Raw genomic sequence first — 21,365 nt, forward strand, 5'->3', positions numbered from 1 at the left:
GTAAAACCAGCCTTTCTGTTCAGGAAACGTGGATTGTGAGATCCATTGAGTTTGCTGTCTATTGAAAAGCTGCAAAAGTGGACAAGGAGGAATCCTCTTTCCCACTGTTCCCATCCCCTTTCTTATGACAACACACACACATCTCTAGTGCATCTGTTGGAACCAAAGAGAGCTCTATACGCCTTGAATAACACACACAAACACACAAAGAAAGTCAGTACAAAATATTTTGCTTTTAAGCTTCACCAAGAAATAGCAAATCCACAGTTTGGAACATGGGCAGATGGCCCTTCACCTGAAAATGCACATGCTCCTTCCAGACATGTTATGGGCAATGCCTTCTACCAAAACTGACTCACAGTCTAGCAACGATATTTCCGTAAGACCCCATTTTCACAATAACTGAGAAACCTACCATGCATTTATCCTCACAGCTCCTTGCTGAGGTATAGAAATAGCATTACTCCCAACTTTACAGAGAGAAAGGTAAAATGAGGCTAAATAATCTGATCTAAATCCTGAAGTAAATTAATGAGAAATGGGATTTTGACAGAATTGGGTTTGTTCAGTCTTAAGAAGGAAGGCAAAAGGGAGATGTTATTGCTGTCTACAGCTACCTCAAAGAAAGGTGTAAAGATGCCAGAGCCAGACATTATGAATAGGTGAACAGTGGTAAGACAGGAGTCAATGGACCCATGCAGAAACATGAAAAAACATAACTAGGTACATGGGAAAACTTTTCACCAGGCAGTGGTCAAGCACTGGAATAGGGGCTCAGAGAAGCTGCTGAATCTCCATCCTCTATTTTGAGATTCAACTCTCAAAATGGAAAAAGCCCTGAGCAACCTGACATGGTTGAGAAGGGGTTTGGACTAGGTCACCTTCAGAGATCCCCACCAACCTACTTTATTCTGTTAGAGGCAGAGGAAGGACAGGGACCCAGCAACCCTGTGTTACAGACCAATGGTGTCTGTAACCCATCACGCATCACTTCTCTGTGCAGGGGGACCAGAAGGCTTCCTGAAACATTAGGAGTCATTATTTCTAAGGGTATTACACTAAGTTACAAATAGGTTAGTGCAATATTTGAGATCTTTCTAGAGTTAATAAACCTACCACCAAAACCCCCAAAGTCATGTAAATCTAGATTTGAACTGCATCATGCGAGAAATAAGAGATATAATAAACTAATAGGAAAATACTATTTACCACTTTAAAGAAAATAGCACAAAAATACTACCTCACAAGGCTTTAGGAAATTCTTGCAATTAATCATAAATTGGATGTCAAATTTCTTAAGATAAATGGTTGTCTTATGTGTGAAGTGTATTTAGCTACATACACAGAGCTCCGTATTCCCCTTACCTACTATCACAGTTTATAAACTCAGATTTAGACTAGCTTCTCAGGATCTACAAGGAACTTAACCTGAGAAGCAATTCTGCTGTGCTCAGTAAAAACATTCTCAGTTGACTCCTCTGTAGGATGGGCACTCCACTTAGAGACATACTTAGTGGTGAATTTGACAGTGTTAGGTGTACATTTGGACTCAATGATCTTAAAGGTCTTTTCCAACTCAAATGATCCTATGATTTCTACATAATCCCTACAAGTCTCTGAAACCTCATACAGTGTAAATACAAGAAATGGCATTTTTCCTAGTAATTTTAATTGGAAAACAGTTAATTTAAAAACACGGGATTTTATGGTAGTTTCCTAGTCCCCGGACAAACTGCAATTGTTGCCCATATCTATAAAAAAGCAAACATTAGAAGCATCAGGCATCAAAGAACAGTCTTGAACAAATGAAACGATGTAAATCCCTTGACTCCAGCCGACACATGCCCCTTTGTATCAGGAGGGATCTGCCCCCAGATACCTGATATACAGATATCAGCAAATTGTTGGTTAGGCTGCTCTCTAACATTCTTACAAATGATTGACTGAAGTTCAGAGTGAGAAATATAAGAAAATTTATAAACTGAAATCAATTGTAGGCTCAGAAATTTCCAAAGAGGATTTCCAGTAACATAGCTGAAGCATCTGTGAGGTCATTTGACCAACAGCTAATCACATTAAAGAAAGACCCAGGGAAGACCAGAGGAACAAGAGGTGGAGGACCCCCAGAAACCACTGAATCACCTACTCTGAGCCTTCCAGAGAATAAAGATTAGACCTTGTGTGAAACCCTCCAAAATAAGTCAGCCAAATAAAACTCTCTTGCTGGAAAGCTGAGCAAACTGAAAGGCATTTTTGTCTAAAGCAGGGGAGGACTTATTATAGGAGGCATGGGGATGGAGCAGAGAAAATTTGAGGACTGTGTAAGATTTATTATAGGACATTTTAAATGGAATGTGGAACGTGCAGAACTTGATCACAGCGATATCACAGCTAAACTCTCTTCTTAACAAGCTGTGTGAGTGTGCTCCCTGTTTCCTTAGATCCACTACCGAACTGCAAGTCCACTGGTCCTAGCTGATGTCCACCAGCCACAAGCTTAATGGGCTTTTAGGTCTGGCTGCCAGAAACTGGAGGAAGTCAGAGTCTGAGGCACAACTACCAGACAGACTGAATGTCTGTACTGTGAGTGTGTGTGTGTATGCATCAACAGGGTGCTCAGACTCACTACCAGCGGGACCTCAGGACCCAGCCTCATCTGTAGCAGATGAGGAAGCCCTTTGAATCCCAACATCTATGTGATCTCCGACAGCATCATTTCTATACTAGCTCCTCCTTCAGCTTACATCACCCTTTTACACTTTTTTGCACTCTTCAGACACCCTGCAGAAGAGTCCCTAGATATGAAAGACTTTTTGCAGATGCAGTGGATTGGCAACCAAGGGATTCAGAAACCCACTGGCTGTGCAGCCTGCAGCCATCAGGAACCCAGAGGCTGGAGAGACTGCCTGGTGCCCGTGCCTATGCTCTGTGAAACTCGGCTGCTATCCTGTTTGTGGATGTTACTACAACTAGGGATACAAGCAGTAGTGCACCAGCTGAAATGAATGAACATCACAGTATTTTATCCCCTATTAAACTTACAGAGCTCTGTGTTGGTCTACTCTAAAACATCAGTGTACACTGGTGATCTAAAACAGAAAGGGCTACACAAGGTTGAGCACAACCTGCCATGCTAATTCTTCCTCATAGCCTGTTACCTTCTGTACACTCAATGAGATTTAGATTTTCTGGCTTCTTTCCCCAAATGTGCCACAAACTTTGTGACATCTTGATTGAAACACTTGCTGCCTGATACAAAGCTCACTGCAGCCAATGAAAATCTTCCTGTGTCTCACTTGCATCTGTAAAATGAAGATAATAGCTCAGACTTATCTCACCAATAGTCTTACCTGTGTAAACCTGTCAAAGAGCATGAAGCGATAAGCACCATGGAGATCCAAATGCACAAAAAAAAATTAGTTATAGACACCTGCGTATTCATACTATCCTATAGAGCCAATTAATCAAAAATCAGGTAGAAGGGGAACAGCTTTCCTAAGAGAAAAAAAAAAAAAAAAAATTCTGCTCAGAGAACAACTCACAGTAACTTTTCACACAAAAAAAACACAGGACACTATTCCACCAACACCCTTATCAAAATAATGGGGAAATATCTATCCAAGTTCTATCCATGTTCTCTATTGTAAAAAATGCACCCAGTATAGCAGATCCACAAGGACACTGGAGTGAAGCACTGAAGTTAAAATGAATAGCTTAATTACCTGCCATAACTTATTGGACATAGACAACTGATTCCATGGATCTCTAAAACTAATTCATGATGACCTTGAAATGAAGAAACTTTGTGAATGACTGTCAGACTTTTTTTCTTCTTCCACAGATAAATTTCCAAAGTTCTCAGTATTTGTTAAATATTTTTTCATGATAGAAGAGGAAAAAATCCCTCTCAGAACCTTCACATATCCTGATCTGAAGACGACCTGTTTAGAAGAGCACATGGTCCATGTTCACACCATTTTATCCCCCTTTGAGGATCACAGTTAAAAGACACAGGTTCACTATATAAAATCTATTAAAAGACACCAGGTTTTCAGTCTAATTCACTTAACTGTAGATGTCTACTCTTTAGCTCTCTATACCTGAGATAGTCATCCTGGGTTATCTTTGTAATAGGTGGAAAGAAACAGGCACTTTACCTTTGTGGGGTACCACATCCTATAGCAAATATCTAGAATAGCTCAGATAAAGCACATATTTCCTTCCATTAGCTGTAAAGGCCGTCCAGTCTACCGAGTCTGGTGACTCAGTAGGTGTCTACAGTTGATAGTTGTGATGGAGCCTATGCAGTCCCTTCAGAATTCACAGCTGTCTCTGATGGACCTGGTAACAAACTCACACCTCCCAGGACCCACTTGTGGAATGTTATCTCATTTCTAATTTCAGAAGATAAAATGGTGCTGACTCCTGTGACATTTCAAGATACTGTACTTTCCTACTGAAGCAAAGTCACTCCCCTTTTGAAACAGCTGGGGAACCCAACAGGCAGAAAAATCCACAGAAGAAACGTCACAAACGAGAGAAATCTTTTGGGAAGATATTAAAGAGATATCCATCTGAAAAAAAAATGGGTGCTGGAGGAGACCTAGTTCTTCTGAATACTTTTTTATTTTTTCTCTAGTCTGTTGTCTGAGAGGAATTTAACTAGGAACTCCTCATTTCAGATCTTGACAGTATGAGCTGGAGCATGGGGCCAGGGCAGCCACATCACTAAGGAGGTAAAAAGAAGCAGTGCCACTACTGCATTTTGCTGCGGTTTTCTGACCCTCTGTAAATACAGGCAAGTCAAAATACACAGGTGGATGATTGCTCTTCTACAGTACCTTCCCTTGTGGACTCCTTATTCCAAAATAAAAGTTTCTATTCCTGAAAATTGATTCTGTTCTGGGAACAAACTAAGTATCTGCAATGAAATAATTTTCAGTCTGAAATAGGAGTATCCCCATGGTGATCTACGCCAGGATTACTCCAGTGGGGTAAATGTTCTGCTCAGGTTTCCCATTCAGCCATTTTCCATTGCACCTCCGCTGAAGAACCTCCCCCCTTTCAAATGAAAGCTGAATGGAATCCTGACTGCTGTCTAAATCTTGTTCTTCCCACAGTGATTCTGCCAGCAAGGGAAACAGACAAATGGTCTGTGATTACATTGATCACACTTTCCATATTTTTCTACCTGTCCTCATTATTTGTGTAGAAAAATGGTTCATATGCAGCCTTTTCAGAGATGCAGCATCCTTCTCAGCTGTTAAAAGATTTTCCCTTGATGCCAACTGAGCTTTAGTGATTTGCATCACTTAAGGATCTGCCTGTTTGTATTTTGCATGGGTCAAAATAGTGAGAGAATAAGTCTGAAATGAGTCAGTATTTTTCCTACACTCAAGTGAGATAGTTTGAAAACTCCCCTGGCTGTGGGTGCAGTGAGATCCGAGCAGTTCCTTTTGAAATGGATAAACATTCTTTCAAAGGAATCATCTCCCTGAGGGGATCTTTCCTTAAATTATGTGTTGATTCTTAATAGCTCAGAACAGCACAGCACTTGCATAATAAGCTTTCTCTGATTTGAGTGTGTCACGTCCATGCAGGAATCAGCCTGATCATCCAGGCTGGGCTTGTGCATAATCATCATCTGTTGGAGAAGTTTCTTTGGTAAGTCTGGTATTCACAGCTGAGCTGCAGCATTGACTGCAGAGAAGTATAAAATCTTGCTTTAAAGACTTCCATACAAATGATCTAACACAGCCCCTGGCGAGGTATTCCAGCAACTAAGCGTTAAAAACATGTCCAACATGTCCCTTATTTCTCAAAAATGCTTCTTATGTAATGTTTGGCTGCATTGAGTAGAGACCATGATCAAGGCACAAACAAATGAGCTTTACACCACTACATGGTGTTATGGCTTTCCCTACAGAAGTTTCCTCATACGAATATCAATTTTCACTAAATCTCCTGTATCAGCACTCCTAGAACTGGCTTAGCTTTACATTTCTCTCCCAACTCCTTGCTATAAATAGCTAAGTCTCATATATCTTTTAAGGAGAATAAAACATTACTCCTTGAATTCATTTATTTGATTTTACAACCTTGCTTGTATGTTAATCAAACGCACAAAGTGCTGAGCTGCATAGGTGCCAAGTAAAAGTCAATATTTTACGATGAACCTCATTTATCTACATTAGCCTGAAACAAGGTAGATCTGTAAATTTGGACATTATTGAATTTAATGACAAAGATCAATTACAACATCTTTGACACGACAGGGATTTGTCAGATGAGAGGGGAAAAGCACCACTTCTTCCTAAGGGAGCTTATCAATGCTGGCTGTGTGGGACTGTCCATCTCTTCCAGTGGACTGATGCATGCAAATGCTTAAATAATATTAGTTGTATTTGAAATACAGACCCACAGTTTTAAAGGAGTTTAAAACAGAGTTAAGTTATAGTGGTCTTTCTGAGGGACTGATCAGCAGGATTTGCTGGAGTACCAGAAAAAAAGACCTAGAAAGTGTCTTCATGACAGATCCACAATTCAGTTGCAAAACTGAAAGTCATTCTGAACTCAGGCTTTCTTTCTGTGTCCAGTACACAAATACCAACCGAACTGTTTTATGAGCACTGTGGTAGTGTGGTTAATTAACTGTTAACTATGAAGCTCCCTAGAAGCACAAGCACTGCTTTTCTGAGGGAAGCTTACGAAAACATGGGCAATAACCTCCCCTGATGGAAACTGCCACATTTCACTGGAGACAGCATCTAGAGACATGTAACGCATCCTACCCATCCTTTAGCCCTATGCCCTTTCTCCAGCACTGGGTAGGAAGCACTCTGGTCTGTCCAAGTTGCTAATACACCATTCACCTGGCAAGATGACAGTGTTTGCCAGCAGTCACTTACAGGTTGGCCTGACTGGAACACAGGTAAAGTTTCCCAAAGCAAAAAGGGATTTTTTTTTCCTCACGGATTTTCCAGACTTCCAGCCAAGAGCTGCTGAGTACCACCACAGCCTTTGAATTTACCAGGAATTAAAGAAGTTCAACACATCTCAGGACTGGCCATGTATCTCAGTATGTTTTTCCAAACCCTGGAAGACAAGGCTAACCACCTTCTTAGCACATATATTTAGTTAGCAGATAGTCAGAGACTAGATATTATGGATCAAGACTTTAAACATGCAAATCCTGTAACCCTGATGGAACTTCATTAGCCTGCTTACACAAGGGCTACAAAGTTGTATTCCATATTTTCACTGGAAAGTCTTAACTAACTACTCCCCAGAAAAGCAAGGTCTCTTGTTAAGAAAAGTTCTTTCAGGCTGAATAAAACATTTTTTTAAAAAGTTTGAGAGGTTCTAAAATGAAACTCTACAACACAAATCACTTTGACTTCCTTTACATTTATCTTATTAAACAGCCCAAACCATCCAACAATCAACCCAGCTTGAGATGGCCTGGAATATGCAGCTTGGATGTTGATTCTTCTGCATGGAGAAATCCCACTCAAGATTTTTAAAAGGACTGCTGCTTCTCACCAACTGCTTATACATGAAGGCCTTGGATTCAGCCCCTCATTCCACATTTCTGCTTGCAAAGGTAGCTTTACATGTATTTACATGAATTTATTAGCATGATAATGAGAGTAAGTGCTTCTTTTAGTTACGCCTGCCCTTGTGGAGGTATTCCAGCACAAATGAACAGCAAGCTCAGATCATGAACCCAGGTGCACGTTGGCTTAAGCTGACACTGATCTCATTCTTATTGTATCTAGTGAGATGAAACTGAGCAAAAAGCACTTGGCCAGTTTTGAAGTTAAATGGGAGCTTCTGGACATCCCGGTTAGCTCCACCAAGAGAGCAGCTGTCTGCAGTCATAAGTGAAGACAGAAGAAACTGTAGCAGGAGGGATGTCACCAAAGGTGAGGATTCAAAGCACAGCCCAATGACCACACAGAGAGGTTCTCCATTCTGTCTGGAGGCAGCAAAAAAATAGTCAGGTATGATGAAGAGTTATTACAGTTTCTATGAACAGGAATTAACAACCCATGCGGTTAACTACTAACTGCAAATTAACAAGGCTTAGTCCATTCCTTACACAGTGAGCCAGCAAGCTGGCATGTGTCAGCTGAGACACATAGCTGTCATGGTCTAACCTGACTGCATGCTGTAAAGTGAAAAAACGGGGAGGTTTCCTTCTCATCTGTGAGAATAAGTTCAGAAACGGCTGTTGTTGTATACTGACAGAAATGTCACATTGTAACAGACCAAGATGGGTGAAGTCAACCACCTATGGTCCTGTGAACAAACCCTCAAGATCGGTTCACACCTCACCTTCAAGTAGCTGTACATTTCTCCCACCTTCTCCCAGCTCCAACCGTGAATATAGTCAACCTGGTGTAGAGTTTCATATTCATTATTTTCTTTTCAGATCTGTAAGAAAAACAGGGCAATTCTGCCCACTGTATAGCAACACCAACAACACACAAGGTAGAAAACCACTTCTTCTAGAGAAGCAGTTTTCTTCACTTAGAAGGAGCCATGCTGTTCCCATCTTTGTTATATCTGAGGAACTCAGGCATCTAAGATCTTCTGGCTCTTGTGAATACTCCTATCAGGGGAGCATCATGGCCTTGTCTTCATCAGAAGCTGAGTAACTGCATTTAATGAGCTGTAAATGGCAAGACAGTGCAAACAAGAATTTAAGGGTAAGGAGCCTTGGTATGTGCTGTAGATGAAGTGACAGGACAACACCTGAAGCTGCAGTGTCGCGTTGTTCAGTGTTCCTTTTACCCACTGAAATGTTTCATTCACTATGTGCCCAATTAGCAGAGATCTAATATTGAATCTGCTTAAACTAATCCATTTTATTTTGCCCAAAACAGTTTGGGGAACACTTAGCAGGCAACCTGAAGAAGCAAAAAGCTTTAACAGAAGGAGTGATGAACATCTACAGTTGGGCAAAAGACACAAACCTATGGAGCTAGCACAGCTGGACCTAGAAAACTATGTTTGGACAATATCCTTGGCTGTCATCCATCAAAAAAGTCCAGAAAATCAGTGTCTTGCTTATGCTATAAATCAACCCAAATTTTTTCCTTAAGCAGTTGTATCCTGGTTTCTTTTTATTCATGTATACAGAAAGGAGGCAGAACAACTTTAGATGAAACAGAATTAAACTGATGTTAATAACTTTGGGGAAGCCAGACTTGGCTATTTGAAGTGTTTAAGAAAATCCATGCTCAGAGAGATACTCAGACAGTGTAGGTCTCAAATGGGGTTGTGTAACTTAGAGGATTTTACAAAACCAGACAGAAAAGTCTTTTCAAAAATCCTAACATAGTGACCTACAAAAAATAATTTTGCTGTGAAGTTAATTTTAAATTCTAAATGAAGACGGAAAGTTAAGCACTGGGATAGCACACCCAGAAGAGGCTGATTTGTTTGTAACCAACACCTTGGGGTCAGGAGTGGGGAACACCTATCTGGAAGAGGGGGGAGGGGGGGGCGGGGAGGGCAGGAGAGGGACTGATGCTTCTTAGGATTAGTTGCAGAAAGGTGTCTGGAACTTTAGTTACATTCCATAAGGGTCTAGTGCTATGGCTTATCTGTTGTTTTACTAGTTTTGATCCTGAATGTACAGTTCACTGGTTGCCAGTTAATTACATGTCATTAATACTTCCATAAACTGTTTCATCCCAATGATGGTTTAAACTGAACGGAGCAGTTTTTCCCCTGAGATACAATCAGAGCCAGTCTCAATTTCTGACATGAACAGTTGTTTTTAATAGGCCAAACCCTGGTATTTTATCACCATCTGCTGGAGATAAAGTGCCATTCACTTAAAAAATGCACCTCTGTTCACTGTCTGGATTTTGATTGTTTTACACAGTTATTTGAACAGACCCAAAAGAACATAGCTAGTCTGCAGTTAAGCTGGGCACTTTGGCTCTTTTTTCCAGTCTCCAAGTAAACATTCAACCTCTGCAGATTTATCTGGTAATTTCTCCTGATCGCTATTTTTGCAAACAAAATGTTCAATGTCTCCTGAAGGGTGAAGATCAGTACCATTTGGTCAACAGCACTGAGGAAAGCAGAAACACAACAGAAAGAGGCCACTGCCAAGCAGAAAGACAATTAAAATGTCTTTCTGAAATTACCTTAGAGTCACTGACCCCCAACCATTCAACATGATGTTCCTACGTGCTCCATTTAGCCTTGTTCCTCCTCTATCCCATGAGGCAGCTCCTTCTTCACCATTACATATCTGTATCCTTCCTATCACGTATTTCCATTACCCCAAATGCCCTTAGCCCTGTTACCTGCTGGCATCAGGGCATCTCTACATGACCTCATCCAAGCTCTGAAGAAGCAGACCTCCAAGATACATCAGCTACATGGAAGAATCAATTCTTGAAACATCCCAGGCCTGTTAAGTCAGGGGAACAGGTCAAGAGTCCGTTCTTCAATATCTAATGTGGCTGTCAAAGACAGCATTACCACCTTCCTGAAATGGGAGAGACACCCACCCATGGGCAGATCTGGCTAGTGCCTGTCTGGCAGCTGGCAGCTACAGCGGACCACAGGGCTGACCGTCCCCCTCAGTGAACCTGGGGGAAATGGACCATGGACAACTTGCTCAGCCTGGATCCGGTAGATGCATAGTTGGGCAGTTGCAGTTGCCTGAAACACTGTGAATGTTAAGAAGAAATTATCTCCAGCTTCTCACTTGTAGAGCAGAAAAGGGGAAAAAATCTCTGTCCCTGGAAAAGTAGATGCAAAGCCTCAACTTCCTTGTGATCAAGAAATTACAAGAACAATCAAGAATATGGAACAACTTCTGCACAATAAATGACTACACAGGCTAGTACTCCTCAGGTTGGAAAACATGTGAATGAAAAGGGATGTGACGTAGGTTCATGAACTCATTAACGGCCTTGAGACTATACAGACAGCAGAAAAATGCACTGGCAAACCAAGAGAAAAATGTATTCAGAGAAGAAGGAAAGGAGAACTACAAAAAAACCTACCACACCAGTCTTTTACATGCTATTGTTGCTTTTGCAGCTGTGGCTCATTTGAAAAGACCAACCTAAAAGTACATGAAAATTACTCTTTATTCAAGAAAAGTTACTTTTCACAGCTCTTGCTCATCCAGCGTCCAGACCTCATGGCACCCACGCTCAGACACCTGTAGATGCTGCCGGTCTGTGTGTTCAGGTGGGACCCCAGTACATATTCTGGCACAGCACCCATCACTGTATGGGTGAAGTTTTTATCAGTCTGGACTCAACTTGTTCCACTGTCTGTTAACATTGAATGGGAAATACTTTCATTTATTGTACACAGAGAACATGCCCGCCCCGTATGACCTTCTTTTACCTAACTGGCACTAAGCCACAGATCTTAGTAAGGGCTCAAAGTATCACAAGTATGTTCTAGGGCAACATCATAGCCAGGCTGAGATTAGTTTTTGGCAGGGGGAGCACCAATAGCTCTGCTGCTGTCCTTGCATGGAAAACTCAACAAGTTTTAGGCAAATACTAAAGATTTAGGTTTAAATTAAAAAAAAAAAAAAAATAAAGCTCATGCCTCAGCAAGAGTGCATGAGAGCCCTGCTGAGATCAGGCCTGCAAGATGGGGTTGCTCTGCGCCTTTTAGACATGGTGTAATCTCAGAGATCTGTAGCAAATTGGCAATGTGAGATGAGCTCTTGCCTAATTAGCAGATTTCTAGTTGTGCCTCAGTGACTGCACTGCAGAGCTTGGCCACCCTCCACTAATTTGCAACATCTCAAGCTTTAAAACTTTCTCTCATTCCAGTTCATCAGGGCCAGCTGGAAAAGCACCTGCCAAGTGGAGAACTTGCTTGCAAAGGTTCACATCCAAAATGAGGCCTGGGACTCAGGCAGTTCTGCACTACTGCCTCAACACTTCTCACACCTGGGCTTCTTCCTAAATTCAAGTGGTGAATCAGACAGAAATACTTATTTCATTATGGCCGTACAAATAGCAGTGGGCTAGGACCAGGATTTTTAATAGATCTTGCTCTCATAATTCCCACACATAAACATATTGCAAGGCACAGGTTGGTTACTCCATCTGGTAGCAGGCACCAGGGTCTTAATTTTGTATTTTTTAAGTTTCTAGCATTTGGAAAGGCAGCACCACCTTTTGCTAAGAACTCTACTACTGCAAAATGGGCACCAAAAGCAACCCTGGGAGCTTCCCCAGTGGCAGGCCTCTACCATGAGCCACAAGTGGAGTGCCCTGGGCTTGGCAAGGCTGTGGTGGGATGGCTGAGGATCCAGCCCAACAGCAGAGCTGAGCCTGGCTGCAGGAAAGACCCCAACATTTCCTACAGGGATGCCTCTAATCACAGATTTCAGAGCCCAGAAGAGCATACTGACACAGTAAAAAGGGGGAAGTTTCTAGAGATTTGTAACAGAAATACTAAAACAGGCATGATTAAAATTGAAGCATGAATGAAAATACCTGTGTAAACACCAGAAGAAACAGCAGAAAAGATTTAAAATAATGGCTTCTATAGAAAGTGTATCTCACTGTTCCCAGTCAAATTGAGAAATGATTTGTTTCCATCTAGCCCAGACAGCCTGTGCTCTGATACTCAGGAGGGGATGAGCAATGAAGAAAGGAACTTCCCTCAACCAAAAGAACATGGGTGCAGTTTAACAATTCTTGCACTAATTTGGGAGAGAACTGCTCTGCAAACAGAGATTGAAACTCAATCCTTGTGTCTTGAGCTGTCCCTTCTCACCCCTCCAAGGCTTCCACTTGGTTCACTCAGTATTTTACTTCCTGTCAAGAGAACGTGGCTATCAATCAGAAGTTTGAAATTTATTTAAACTAAATTATCATGAAAATCCTACAGAAATATGCCTTCACAAAAAGTTCACTGTCGGTCAGCGGTGATAAATAACAATAGAGCATATTATCGATCATATTATTACAGCATTGCAAATTCAAAGAGTGAATTAATTTTTTGCAAGGGAAAATATAAGAGATGATATGCAGGATTTAAGGTTTATCTAGTACCTTATATGATATTCTTCACTTCAGTCTTGTTCATATCTCATTTACATAACTTGCAATACCTATACCTTTTTGCACTTGTCCTACAGGTGGATCTTCTCCAGAGCAGTGAGGAGTTTAAAAGAAAGATGTTAAGTTTTAGGTTTTAGGAGAAAGGCGAAGAAATACCACATGCTGATTTCAACCCGTACATTCTTGATTTGGCTTCGAATGAAGTTTTACTGCTCCCAGTAACATGATACAAGCCCCTTGTGTTCAAGCCAACAGTAAGGTAATATTTGCAGCTAAATCACCTTGGAGCTAAACAAGACAGGAGCTGAGACCGTTGCTTAAGTAGGTACCAAACCTGCTTTCCATGCTCTGAGAGAGGAAAGACAACCTGCCAAATTTGAAAAGGCAGAATGCAACACCTGATACTGACAGAGAAGCCCATAGACATCAGCTGCCTGTAACTGTTTTCTCTGTATCTTTCAGTACCCAAGCACCACAGGAACAGGAGGGCTATCTGTCTCCAAAGCCTGCTGATGTCTCATGAGGCAAAGGTTCTTTCGCCAAAGTGCTGCTTGAAAGGAAGGAAGGAAGGGGTTTGAAGGAGAGGGGGAAGCTTTATCATAATTTATGGAGATTTACCAGACGGACAGCTTCTCTTCATCTCCCTGTTCATTCTCTTCCTCTGTTGTCTGATTTCATCCCATGTTTAGATAGCATTAACATGGATCACAAGGAAGTCTAGCTAAAACAGAAAGGAAAAAGACTCTCTTGTGCCTTGGCTGAGAACGCTCCTGCTTCTGCCTGCCCACAACCCATGGGGTAGGGGAACACATACAACTTCTAATTTGTACCCACGAACATACATTCAGGATGAGTTTCTAGCATGCATTTGGGCACAGAGGTCCCTACAGTTAAAAGTCTAATTCAGGTGATTCCTGTGTCTTAAGCAACCACACAAAACCGTATCATCCTCCAGAGCTCAGCAGTTTTCCCTCCTGGCACTTCTGATGGCTTTCTGCCACCCTATTTTTCCAGTGCTAAGTGGGCCTAGTGCATGCACACCTACTCATCCAGTACCCTCTCCACCAATCTTGCTCCTTTCTCATTTGTTCCTGTGGAAGAACATAAAGTATTCTTTTCTTCTATCTGTTTCAAGGCACTTCCCACTGTCCCAGGCATTTCACTGACTTTCTCAATCACATACCTGTGAAATAGGAGTGCTGACTTAGCTTAATCACTTACAATTTTCTATACAGCAGTTCAATCTGCAGAGGAATTAGATGAAGACACTAACCTGGCCAGACAGCCATCCAGCCTACATGATCTAGTTTAGCTTCATAAAGCCGAAACTAATTATTCCACCAGCCATGGACTTTTCTGTAACAGTCGGATAACCTTAAACATCTCCATGCAGTTTTCATAGCAATGTCACTGTTTGATTACACTTTCACTCAACTTTCCACTTGGCCACCCCTATATTCTTCTGATATCACTCAGGACATCATAAACTACATCACACAATTGCTGTTTGCAAAAAAAAAAAAAAAAAAAAAAAAAAAAAAAAAATAGAAAATTACTCCTATAGTGAGTTTTGGCAGGTCACACAAAATGAACCTAACAACTCTTTCTGGCCATGGACTTTATCTGGGTCTCACTGCTAACTGGACAATTGTCCCTGGTGAGAATGGCCCTCCCTGGAGTCTTTGGCAGAAAACACCCAAGGCCAACCCCTGGGGTCTTAGAGTTGGGGATACAGAGGATCAGAGGCTCACTGTACTCCAACTGAAAAGGAGATATTGGCAGTATATGAAGGGGTTCGAGCTGCTCTGGAAGTGGTTGGCACTGAAGCACAGCTTCTCCTGGCACCCCGACTGCCAGTGCTGGGCTGGATGTTCAAAGGGAGGGTCCCCTCTACACACCATGCAACTGATGCCACGTGGAGTAGGCAGGTTGCACTGATCACACAATGGGCTTGAACAGGAAACCCCAGTCACCCAGGAATTCTGGAAGTAATTGCAGACTGGACAGAAGACAAAGATTTTGGAATATCACCAGAGGAGCAGGTGATGTGTGATGAAGAGGTCCCATTGTATTAAAAACCTCCAGAAAATGAGAAGCAATATGCCTTTTTCACTGATGGGTCCTGTCGCATTGTAGGAAGGCATCAGAGGTGGAAGGCTGCTGTGTGGAATCTTATATGACAAGTTGCAGAAACTGCTTCAGCAACTGGAGCCCAGCAACTTCAAGATCAACATCTCCAATCCACAGACCGTGGATATGGGCTGCACCAAATACACCATCTCCAGCTGAGTATGCACCAGTCCAACATCACTGAGTTTTTGCCTAGCCGCTATGCTATCTGTTGCGTCACTGTCAAATTTAAAGTGTAAACTTGAAACTTGGAGAAACCTTTTGGGTGATCGTCGTCATTCCTCATACCGCACAGAGAATTAAACCTCACCGTAGCCCACAGAGTGGGACAGGACATCATGCCACAGAGGTATCTTATTCCTTGGATATGCCCTGCTGTCTGTCAGAATAAAAAGGAGAGGAGGGTAGCTGGAAAGAAAAGAATCCCTCAAAATGCAGAGCGAAGCACCAGCAAGGGAAATCAGTCAGATCTCTCACTGAAGCCACCAGTCCTGCACTGACACTCATGCGCCCCAGGCTCCAAGGTTGCAATACCAAGTTCTATAGGTAACACTCCTCAGGAGTTCTGATGAAAATGCATCCTGAAGGCCTTACCATCAGGTGTGATCATCCTGAGTGCTGGAAACATGAGCCTCCGCATATCAGTGCTCATGCTTCCCATCTTAGTTATACCCTCTTCTACACCTGACAGAACCACTGTCAAACACTATCCCACTCCCTCCCTTTGCCTCTTCTTTCACACTGCAGAGAAGCTCAAGAAAAAAAGATGTGAGAGCAGCACCCAGCATCTGGCACCTCACAGAGACTGGCAGGCAGGTAAGCTGAACAGGGCTGGGCAACAAAAGCTGCTGCTGGGTCACAGACAACTCCACTGTCACCCTCACCTATGTGGCAGAAGAGGGGCTGCAGCCTTCTGTGCCCGCAGCCCTGGTCAGGAGTCCAGGTCAGGCTTTGCCTTGAACTGGCTGGTTTGGACAGCCCCAAGGAGGGCGATGCGCCCAGAACCAAAACCTGCTGTCCCTCAGATGGGGGTCAGCTCATGTGCTGTGCAGTGATGGCCCCTAAGACTGCTCATGAAACAGAGGACTCCTCTCACCCCGAAAGACTTCCTTTGACCACAGTAATTTTGAAAGAACTTATGGCAAACCTATCATTAATATCTCCAAATGAAGCCAGAGTGGATGAAAACATTAAAAAGGGACAGGGAAACCATTTCTACGCATCCTGCCTTATACAACTGGGCGAATGCTGTATCTGGTAAAGGAGAAGGTTTATTTTTTAAGTACATGATCAAAATCTCATACCATGAAACAGAACAAAATGTAAGAAGGCGTTAACATTATTATTCAAGGCTGAACACTGAGTTTTATTGCAAGTCATTTTTTTTTGTGAAAGTAAGACATGAAACTCAGCTGTGAGCCCACAAGACTCCCAGCCCAGTGACACCGCACAAATCCCCTGCAAAGCAACATCTGTTCTATGAACTCTGATGGGAACCCAGACGACGCACACAAAAGGCACACACATGAAATCTGTTCTGCCATGTTACTGCTCTCCCATGGCTATCAACCACGCCTGAGCATTTCAGCAGCACAGCTCCTTTACCCGCGTCCGTATGAAATGGTACTGCAGAAAGCATGGTCCGTTTCATCATATACATGCATCTTCAAAGAAAAGTCTAGGGAGATTAAGTAAGAAATAAGCTCTCCTGGTTTCTCACCACTTCCTTCCTATGCCACTTGCTCCAAAATTACAGAGGAAAACAGAGTGCAGAGGGTGGCACTCATACTTCAAACATCACACCACACTATCTTCCATTCAATAGTTCCCCCAGGTTCCTCAGCTTAAGCAAGGCTGTTCCTTCCGAGATCCTTAAGATAAAAATGGTTGTGTGAAAACCACAAAAATATATTTATAACACAGCTGCCCAAGAAGGAATATGGCAACCTATCAGACTCAGCTTCATTTTCATTTGCTTGGCAATGCAAGCCCTGTGATTTAAGACAGGCAGAACTGCTGGCAACATGCGAATTATCTCCTCCTTAAGCCTCTAGCTCATCTTGGCTTCCTCTAGGCAGAAATTAGGTTGAGGCTCTGTCATCATGCAGTACCAGAGTGTGGTAACGTTTGTACCCCTGTGATCCAAACAGGGCAACTTGTACATACAACTTTAAGACTAGGATGAATTTCAGCTATGATCATTGTTTGCACAGAGGCATTTAAGTGTTGGGGTTTCATCCAAGTTATTTCTATGTGTTAAAATAATCAGGAGCACCAAGCCCCAGATCTCAGTGATTGATGCTCTTGGCAATGTTGGTGGATTAAAATCACTGCCCTTTTTCAGGCCTTTTAAGGAACTATAGCAATATGCCTACCTGTCTATCCTTCTGTACATGAAGGAAGACAACACCCTGCCTTTTTTAATACATTGATTCTTTCAAGCTATGGATGAGCTGCTTTATGAGCTGTTTTGTTTGGTTTGGGTTTTTTTTTTGTTTTTTTTTTTTTTTTTTTAACTCCTGCTGGTTTCTTATCAGCCATTTCTTCCATCGCAAACAGCTGTGATGAGTCACCCCCTCCAAACCACTGGCACTGTCCTTAAGCATCACCTTAACCCATACTGAAACCACACAGCTTTATCCTGGTGACAACCTCACCAAGATGCTCAGGTGCCACCCACTTCTCTCCGTTAAGCTTAAAGCACAACACTTATTAAACTTCCCCTGGGCATCAGCCCCCACGCTGCTAAGTGGAACCTGCACCCCCTTCCTCCGCCGGAAAGGGTACGTCGCCCCATCCGGACATGGTGGCAGCCCCCTCAGAAACTTCCTGAGGCGTCGCCGGGAGCTGACTACAACTCCCAGAGTGCACCGCGCCAGATCGGGCGGGGAGAGCGCCGAGGCGGGGCGGTACCTGACGGGAGATGTAGTTTGCTGCCCTGCCCTGCCCGCCCTTGTGCCCGAGGAGCCCGAGTTCGCCTCCGCTCGCCGCGTCTGTTGCAATGGCCGTTGCTCTCCTCAGGCCGGAGCGCTTTGTCCTCTCTGCCACCGGTCTGCCCTCCCAGGCAGCACGCCGCGCTTAGAATTACTTTTATAGCGCCTGAATGTGCCAAGGAAAAAGCGTTTAACTTTCAATTTCATTAGAGTGAATGTGTCAAACACAGCGCTGAGTCAAAACAGGAGGAACGATACTAGAAGCATTTGTTGCCATGGCTGCTTTTTTTCAGACTTAGGTAAATAAGGCTTTTCAGTCATACAGATACTCTTGCGTGTGACTGGTCAGCATAAAAGCTTCCCCTCGGTATGCAGCGTTATACCTGCTGGCCAGCCTGATTTCTAGAGAATTGCATCTCCTGCACCGGGTGCAGGGTGGATCTGGGGAGAGGTTAATCCCCCCTGACGCTTTCAGGCACCAAATATCCACAGGTAGGTCGGGCACCTTGTCTCTGTCGGTCTCCTCTTTGTCAGGGGCAGGTCTTCTGGGTTTAAAACAAGAAGTTGCCTGCCTCTGTGGAGTGTGGGAGGTCCCTGAGAGGGAGTAGTCAGGCAAAAACTGGCCATTTCACCTCACTCCCAAAGCTGGTAATGCCATTAGTGTGATTGTTTTTAATTGAAATGTGGTCACTGATTTTGCCAGGAATGTAATGAAATCATTTCTCTGGTGAACTGCTCCATGGATATGACAGCAGTGATAAACAGACAGAGGATCTTGGTGTGGTCCATAATTTAGCAGAGGCCCTGCTTAGCACCAAATTAAAAGAGATACTTAAAGGGTCCCAAATCCTGAGGGGTGCCTCACTTTGGGCCTCATCTGCCAATCTGGAGTCAGCCAGTTAAAACAACCTTTATCTTTGTTGAGCAAAATGTTCCATGGTGGTAGTAGTTTGTAGTAGTGATGGCAGTGCTTGTAAGTGCCCTTTTCCCAGGGTATCCAGTGATGACAGCAATCATCTGTCTGAAATCTCTTTTATTCTCTCAGGTTTGGAGCAGAGATTGCGACCCCTCCCGAGAGCAAGCTCCAAGCGAGCATCTTCACTGAAGCAGCAAGCATTCCACCTCTACACTTCATGTGAAACAAACTGATGTTCCCTTTACACTTTGTGTAGATGATGGCAAGACTTGATTTCCAGCTTCTGCTGCAAGCATTGGATATTCTTCAGAGCTTAAATAGCTGATGGGCTGCTTTCAGCACTAGCAAGACTTGAAGGTACAAGGCATATACCTAGAAAATAAGTACTGGGTATCTATTACACATGGAAAAAAAAATGCATCAGAGCAGTAGCATTCTTTTGTAAAGCTTGTCATTAACTTAAATATCTGCAATGATGCTACTCATCTGAGCTTTTAAGCTTCAAAAAATTAGTCTTTTTAACTGAAGAAGGCGGCAGTATGGCACCTTCTTTTTATGGGGATTGATATCCGTGAATAGTGCCTTTGAGGTAGTACATGCAGATTTGATTAACTTGTGATTAGTGCACAAAGTTTTAAAGAATTACACTGTATAAATGGATCATTACTTTCCATTTTATTTATTTTCTGGTCATCCTGAGTGACTGGGTCATTGCCTATTATACTCATGTGGGAGCTCTGGGCTTCTGTATCTGGTTAATTAATCCTGTTCTGAAAAGACATTGCGTTAACCTGAACTACAGACTATATTTTCCCTTAGAGGAAGTCCTCATCAATGTCTCTCTGTTAGTTCTCTCGTGGTTCATTAATCTTGTTCTCTGTTGTACATTGTGACCCACTACTACAAGAGGGATGTCGAGAATCATACAGAACTGCTTCATGGTAGGGTGCTGCCTTGGGGAACTGGAATAAGGGGTTCAAACCACCTCAAATCAAGGAAAGCCTAGAAACTGTATCTCCTAATTTCTGAACAAGTATGCCACCCTGCAGGCTGCTGGACTGGCTGTCCTGCCTTCTGTCCTTCCTTCCCTTGCTCAGTCACACCACCCCTCAGTAGGATGTTCAATCCGAGAAGTGCCCTCAGCATATTGAATCTCAGACAAATAAAGGAATTACTACTATATAGGGCCAGACTCACCCTTGCACATAGGGTTTTCTGTTCATGGGCTCCAGGCAGAGCATCAAATCCTCCTGGAGAGGTTGACCTTGTGCAATCATTAAAGAGATGTGGGAATGCCGGCAGAGTCAGTTACCTCCCAGTATAGCTGAAGGAGCTTGAAGATCAGTTTAGGACTCTGGATACCTGATCTCTGCCCCTTCTGTTTATGCATCGGTATTCTTTTGCTAGGCTTCTTCTGGAGTATATGAACATATTTCATAACTTTCATCCAGGAGGAGTTCATATTTCAAATTCAGTATTCATGGTGACTTTCCTACTGATGTCAAAATGAGGTAAGAACACCTTGGATATAGTAACCACTGGTTTCACCAATTCCAACTGATTCCATACTTCAGTTTAATGATACGCTGCTTAGTTTTCAGTGCTTAGCCAATGCATTTATTAATTGGAAGATGTACCAAGGGTGTCTCTGCTGTCTGGATCTTCTGACTGTAAGGGTAATGAATGACTACTTGGTGTTGAAGAAATTTCAGCTAGTCTTCCAAGCAGAACATGGTCCAAATCTTTTCTGATAAAGGAGAGATGCATTTCCGATTTCTGGGATTTCTTCATTAACTCTGCATATTCTAAAGTGTAAAATCAAACTGAACCTAATGCTGATACAAAGGTTTACCTTTATTTTTCAAAGCTAAGTGAAGGGTATGGGATAGAGGTGGGATGCTTTTACATTTTAAATGGAAGTTCATATGAAGGCTGATGAAATATTACTTTAAAAATATTTGAAGCTGCTTTAGCCTTCTTCAGTTAAATCAATTTTGATTAGGTCTAGCTTTAAAATTTTTGTGGTAAGTGGAATCAGCAGCAATGTGTGCTGAAACTGACATGTAGAAATTCCCTGTTTTCAGTTGTTTATTTCTTTAACCAGACATCAGCACTTCGGATGAAAAAGAGGCATTCTGATAATCTGTTGTATTGTAGTTATCTGTGTCATGTCTTTAAAAAAATACCTACAATTAGGGGAATGGGGAATAATGACTGGGATTTGAGATTTGGGCAGTTATGTGAGAAATGCTGCTGGGAAAAGATACAGGTAACAAGTAATCAGTGGAGAAAAATGAGATTCCCAGGATGGAGGCTGAA

This window comes from Tyto alba, unplaced genomic scaffold (genome assembly GCF_018691265.1).
Source record: "Tyto alba isolate M040663 unplaced genomic scaffold, T.alba_DEE_v4.0 Super-Scaffold_2, whole genome shotgun sequence".
Lineage (NCBI taxonomy): Eukaryota > Metazoa > Chordata > Aves > Strigiformes > Tytonidae > Tyto > Tyto alba.